At 39.9% G+C, this 7,181-nt stretch overlaps 2 pseudogenes; both read left to right on the top strand.

Moving 5' to 3' along the window:
• The first annotated feature begins 3,227 nt into the window (after positions 1-3,227).
• On the top strand, positions 3,228-4,062 carry LOC147462361 (uncharacterized; annotated as a pseudogene).
• Positions 4,063-4,079: 17 nt separating this feature from the next.
• Positions 4,080-4,991, top strand: LOC147462360 (uncharacterized; annotated as a pseudogene).
• The last annotated feature ends 2,190 nt before the right edge of the window (positions 4,992-7,181 follow it).

The raw sequence follows: 7,181 nt of genomic DNA, 5'->3' as shown, positions 1-7,181 counted from the left end.
AGCATGCTAAGGTGGCAACGGGCGCCCTCCTGCCACGCTGGAGGAGCGCTCGAAATCTATCTCCAGCGGCCTCCTGGCTACTGCTACTCATCTCTCTCTCTCTCTCTCTCTCTCTCTCTCTCTCTCTCTCTCTCTCTCTCTCTCTCTCTCGGCGAGAGAACCTGACTCAAATAAGTAGGCCTTCATTTCGCTTGCCCCTCACGTTGCCATTGCCAGTGGAAGCTTGTGGGGGGATTCAAAAATTAGGTGAGTTGTCATATGTGGCCAGCCCACAAAGGTAGACTGGTATTCTTCTCAATCAAACTTGCTTTTTTAAGACCATTAGCTCGGAGAAAGAACTCTAGACATACTTGTTAGCAAGCCGGTAGTAATATAGACCTTGCTCTATCATGGTGCATATCAAATCTTGTACACATTTTTAAGGCTTTTTTTAAAGGCTATTTTGTAAGCTTCGTAATAAAAATAGCTTGGGTTAAAACGGCTTTGCCGATCTCTCTCTCTCTCTCTCTCTCTCTCTCTCTCTCTCTCTCTCTCTCTCTCTCTCTCTCTCTCATCTGCGTTGCCGTTCAAAGCAATCAAGAGCTCTCTCTCTCTCTCTCTCACTCACTCACACACACACATATTCATCTGCTCTGCCTTTCAAAGCAATCTCTCTCTCTCTCTCTCTCTCTCTCTCTCTCTCTCTCTCTCTCTCTCTCTCTCTCTCTCTCTCTCTCTCTCTCTCTCTCTCTCTCTCTCTCTCTCGTGTGCAACATGTGCAATGTGTGAATACCACAGAATATGTGCGAGGGTAACACCAAGTGAGTGCAAGTTTTTGGGGAGTTAAGAAAAAACTGCCTTTACTTGCAGAATTAACAAGATCCTTCTCATCTTGCAATTGCTAGAGCAATCATACTTAATAGTTTCTAAGACATAGGTTGGCAAAGAAAATGTTGTTAACATTTAAGGATATTATATAACTGCATGCTTTCCTATGTTTTGGCATTCAAACTGTTGAGATATGATACAACGAGTACTTCTTTTGTAATGAAAAATTAACGTGTAGATGAACGGTATTAATCATTTTGAGGAAAATTTAAATGGAATATGGTAACAAGTTGAAAAGTGTGCAAGATAATCCTTATGGAAAATGGAAATGATCATAAAATCCCCTAGCCTTTGGATTTACTTAGAATCAATATTTCAACAATCTGATCCATAGATTGTGCCATTGCTAGAAAACACACCCACTTTTAGAATTTGACCGTATAATTGGTTGTAACTTGATTCCTTCCTTGTGCTTCAGAGTATATTATCTAAAGGAACAGTCAATGCTAGCTAGTACGAGTGGTCTCATGATGAAGCACAACAAATAGATTGAGCATGTATGATACCATTATTTACTCAACTTCTTAATGTTTGTGTTAAAAGAACCCCTAGACATTCATTCCTACAACAAAGTCTTATTTCTGGCAAAAATGCATTGTGAAAAAATAACCAAGCTTAAGATGGACAAAAATGGTGTTGAGAAAATATAAAAGTTGACTATGAAAGTCTACAAAAGTTGACTATAAAAGTCCTATAGGGAATGAGTTAATGATGTGTGCATGTATTATCAACCGTAATAACAATAATTCTTGTAGCTATTGATGATAATAAGTGATGTATAAAATAAATTTTACTAATCATTATACATATGATTTAACAAATTTTTTCTCAATTGTATGGTATTTAAATGAGTTTCAAATGGAGAAATACAATACGGTCAAATCTTTAGTCATTTATTTGTTTATTCTAGTTTCATGTGAGATGGTGAAAATTTTGCAATATTGGGGCTACTGATATAGTAAAACACACTAGCCATATGCTTAGTCTTTATCATCTCATCAATGAGACAGCATCCTTTCCTATAATGATTGCAAAGCTCCATCCCATCTTCCATCTTCTTCTCTCTATCAATGGCTTGACAACCTTGCTATAACTTAACACAAGCCATGCTTGTCTGAAATGATGTGCAAACATATCGTATATGTATTAGTCATAGGCACGTGCACTTCTAGAAATGAACAATATATCATGCTTGCAATTCCATGCAGAGGAAAAAATTTGAATAAGTTCAATAACAGCCTTGCTGTAACGACAATCAAGCTATGCTTGAGAAATTCCAACAAACCCTTGGGTGGAATTCTCCATGCATTCCTTGTGCTTTAATGAGTGGTAATGAGTGGTATTCAAGCTTTAGCTGGTGGGATAAAGCTCTATTGAGGTCTCCTAGAACAAAGTAGAGGGACAAGGAGTTTGGATGTTTAATTGATTGTGGTTTTGTAGGTCTCAAGATGCTCTATATTATGTATTCTCGTGTTCTAGAATTTGAGTGTGTGCGCATCGAATTTATTTAGCATGGTGGCTCACGGGAGCTAAGGTTGAACTTAGATGAACAAGCCATGGTATTCAGATATTTGCAAATTCAAGATATGAATTGAAGCTCTAAAGTGTTGGTTCTCTTTCTTTTTCTCTCTCTCTCTCTCTCTCTCTCTCTCTCTCTCTCTCTCTCTCTCTCTCCCCTTACCCCCTGGTTATCACTTGACTTTGGGATATTCCCAACAAAGGTTGAATATCCCCAATAGGGACAATATGAGGAGATTGTAGATTGTTCAAGAACTAGAGGAGCACGTGCTAAGGAGAGAATGTAGTCTTGGAATATAGTAAGAAATATCAGTCGTAGAGATGAGTTGACATTTGCTATAATAGGTAATTCAAGAAGACTACAAATTTATACTTGTAAAGTAAAATGCACTTGTTAGAGCACTATGTCACTGTCTTGCTTCTTGTTTAGGATGTTGGTCCTTGATGTATATTCCTTTAATATGAGGTATGGCCACTAGGTCCCCAAAACGGGTTTTTCGTGGTGGGATTAATGCAAATCTGTGTAGATGCCAAGCAAACTTTAGGAAGCAAATCAGAGGCGAGCAAGGCGGTCTGGCATGTGTCAGGACAGCTGGCGGCAGTTACTAGTGGACACAAACGGGTGTATTTGCTGATTTTATAAGACGTCGGATATTTTTACTTAGATCTCGGGACCTGGTTCAATCCGTTCTCTCTACGCACGCAAGCGGCTGCTGAATCTAACCAGGAGGAGGTAACTTCTGATGTGCTTTTTTGTTTATGGTGTGGATTGTCTGCTGAATTGAAGTGAATAGGCTGAGAGCGTGCTGTTGTGTTTGTATTCTGCTGCATCTTGTTGTTTGATGCAAAGACCTATGGTTCGCCTCAAGGCAGAGGCCCGCTGCAGACAGCATGCAAATGAGGGGAATGTAGAGGCGCGCTGTAGACATCATGCAAATGAGGGCAATGTATAAAAAAAACGAAAAAGGCAGTCATTGCCAGCTGGTAGTAGCAGGGCTGAGAAGCCGAAAAGCTCTAGGGTCATGGAGGTTAGTGTCACGGTATCTGTAGGGGATTGCGATATTGATGTAGCTTTGTTGGCTTCTATGCATGCATTCCTCGAAAGGGAGACAACTGCTGGTCTTTGTGCTGTTGAAAGAGGCGGCACTCTTTTTCACTTGCACTTCCAGATGGTAATGCGGCTTTGGACTAGCTCCTTGGTTGCAGCAAATAGGAAAGTGAAACAGTACTTGGGCTGGGATAAGGCTTTGCCTGCAGGTGGGATGGTGCTTTGAAACAGCGTAATATGCATACCTTCGAGGGTATGCTTGGCTACTGCTTGAAGGACCAAGACCAGCCGTATTTTCGAGTCGTGGTGCACAATATTCATGCAGATGAGATAAACAAGGGAATAGAGTTGTACAGCTTGTATGGCGGTGACGACTTGAAGAAAAAAGTATGTTTGATGCCTGCAAATATATTTGATAGGACATATATGTTCTGGAAGTTTAGATTGGGACATCCATTGGGAAACGATTTCTTGTCGACTGTGCACAAGATGCTAAAAACTGGGAAATATTATCCGTCATCGGCGTGGGTGACACCTTACCAAGGCCGGGGAATGCAATTAGGCAAGACAAAAGCTCTTTGGAGATGCATGGTTTATCCATCAACTACAACCTACCAAGATGTCGCTAGTATCTTCATCAACAACGATGAGTATAGTACAACTCACCCGTGTGCCGACTGGTCCCACTCCCGCTGGCAAGGAATTGAGAGGTATGCTCATGAATATGCATAGGAATGATTTTGATTTTGCACTTTGCTAACTATCAAACATCTTCTCAACAGTCCAGCGAGCGTGCGAACTAATCACAAAGATAACTATAGTGAACAAAACCGCAATGACAGGGATGATGATAGCGACGGAGGGAGTCCGCAAATAGGCGATGAGTACATCCCGTTGGTGCATAGTGTTGGCGTCACAACAATTGCATGATACAATGTATTTCTAGTTCATTGTAATTGCTTCTATTTGTTGCTTCTGATGAGACTAAAAGTTTCTATTCTGTGAATGCAGGGTAAAATGGACCAGATGAACTTGGTGGACACAATGACAGAGACGCAAGTAGACGAGTCATTGGATGAAATTCAAGATCCACGATTGGACAAGGTCGAGGAGATGGTGACAGAAATTTTGCACGAGGTCTCTAGGAATCAACTGGAGGGTTATCGAGCTCTTCGATCTGATGTCCTGGATGCAATAGATAGATTAAAAGACGCAATCGATGAACGCGAAACAAATGTCGCTGATATTCAGGTTTCCAAGCTAGAGGAGCAAATCTCATTGCTACGTACTGAAGTATCAAAGTTGAAAACACAGCTCAGCAAGCTGAATGCACTCCTATGCAGGCTTTCGAACTTGCTAAACAGACATCTTGTCGACTAGATTGTCAACATGTGAAAAAATATTACTGCATCTGCTGGCGTTTTTGTGAGCACAGTCTGGACACTTGCTGGGTTTTTTTTGCTGCTGTGGATTTTTGTTGTTTAGTGCTAATATGTACAGCCATTTTGGTTATTTACTCCCAGCATGTATTGCTGATCTTATGTCACTATGCAGCTAATAACTGAATTCTGATAGTCATCTTGAGTACCAGCTCCATTGTCTTGATGCAATTTGTTGATTATGTTTAAAATCGATGTCAACGTAACAAATATAGTATGGGTAGGTAGAAATCTCTCGGTTGTTTTATCAAATGCAAAGAGAGGGCCGCAATGTGCACATCTATTAGAACCTTGGGGCATTTAGAACCACACATGAAGCACACGTTGAAAGTGTATCCTTCTTACCCCCACTACCATATATTGCATAAAAGAAAGAGTAGTGGGGGTAAGAAGGATATACTTTCAACAAAATCCATTTGTAAGAAAGAGTAGTTTTGATCTTCGCCACAAGGGTGTTGGTTCCTCACACTCGGCAATAGTCAGCAGTTATGGATCCTTTTTCTTCCCCTTCTTTAACAAGGCCCATCGGAAACATCATGGAGTTTTTGCACACCCCAAAAGACATTCAGTAGTAGTAGACAAACATGGATCCTTCTCTTCCCCTTCTTCAATAATCCCCATTGGAAACATCATGGAGTTTTTGCACACCCCAAAAGGCACTCTTAACAATTTATTGCTAGTCCGAGGAGAGGAGGAAAAGAAGAAGGAAGGAGAGAGAGAGAGAGAGAGAGAGAGAGAGAGAGAGAGAGAGAGTCGATGCACTTACATGGCCTTATTTAAGTGTTGCATTTTCCTATGGCAAGGGGATTATCCACAATATTGATCATTACCCCAATGACATTATGGTTGAATTTACAAAAGAGAGGTTTCCCTTTTTTTGGGTTGTTTGGGGGGGGGGGGGGGGGGGGGGGGGGGGGGGGGGGGGGGGGTGTTTTTTATGGAGATTTTTTTTTGGTAGGTTATAGATATGCAAAGAGGCAAACCAATGTGACCAACTTCAAAGAGCACAAGATATGGTTGGGGAGGCTAGATGAGCTACGTACAATATGAAAAATCAACTTTGCCATGGAGTAAGGGGATGGACTTGCATGTATGATATACCTATTCTATATCTCTTGTAGAAATTTTTTAGAATACGTTAAGTAAATATGCTCAAGGCTAGTGTTTCTATTGATGTGCAAATGGATAAGCTACAATATGTAAATCAATTGTACACGATGGAGTAAGGGAAATATGTGTTTGGACTTGCATGTGTGATAGACCTATCCTATTTGGGTATCTTTTGTAGAGAATTTTTAGAACACTTTTAGTAAATGTGCTTGAGACTAGAGTCTTTATTGATGCGCATAACACCTGAAAGGAAGACATCAAGGCTTTTCGTTCAGATTTTAGAGGCTTGATGCCCACCAAGAGTAGTGTCTCTAATCTCTATCAAAGATATGTGTAGCTTTTTTGTTCATGCACCATTGTTTCTTATCAAAGATTTATAAAGAAACTTCTTTTGCTCTCTTTTCTTCCCAATGGAATAACCTCCTTTCAAGTGTATCGATTGGAGGGATTTTTTTTTATAAAAAAAAGGTCAAAAAATGACATTGTGCAAGGTAAAAATCACATATTAACATAAAGTATATGCGTAGTTTTTAAAACACATTACTTACCATGGTTCCTCTTGTTGCTCTAGGGGTGGCATATACAGACATGGGAGTTCTACTTAATGTGAGTAAGTACCTATATAGATTGCATAATTGTTTTATCTCAATCCTTTGTATTTTTCAAGATTATAAGGATTTGATGTCTTGTTGCTATAGAAAAATCAACAGTCATTTGGGAGCATGAACAATGAAAAGCGTTCTATCAAAAATCAGACCAAATTGGGCAAGAATGGGGATTATATCCCATGCAAAAATTAGACCAAATTAGACAAGAATGGCGATTTTATCCCAAAAGATTGGATTAGCAAAAGATTAGATAGACAAGGTGGAAACTAGATTGACAATGGGCCAAATCAGTCACAATTTAGCACAACCTAGTTTGAAAATTTGTAATTGGAAATGTCAAACACCTTTATCTATGAGATTGAGCGTACATAATGGGTCTCACCACTCCTGGATGTGAACATAAAGCTTAGGATCTATGTGAAGCTGAAGTAAGTCAATGCAGCCCTAATCACATATAATAGATTGTGTGCCAAAGGGAGTAGCAATCAAAGACTCTTACAATTTCCAATGGATTAACACTTGCACAAAGTCCTTCAAGAAGCGTAGAAAATCCCTATCCTACGAGCTTCCAATTGAGAAAAATCTTTCATG

Source organism: Adiantum capillus-veneris, chromosome 2 (genome assembly GCF_014529385.1).
Source record: "Adiantum capillus-veneris isolate H3 chromosome 2, ASM1452938v2, whole genome shotgun sequence".
In the NCBI taxonomy this organism is placed as follows: domain Eukaryota; kingdom Viridiplantae; phylum Streptophyta; class Polypodiopsida; order Polypodiales; family Pteridaceae; genus Adiantum; species Adiantum capillus-veneris.
This window is presented reverse-complemented; position numbering and strand designations above follow the sequence as displayed.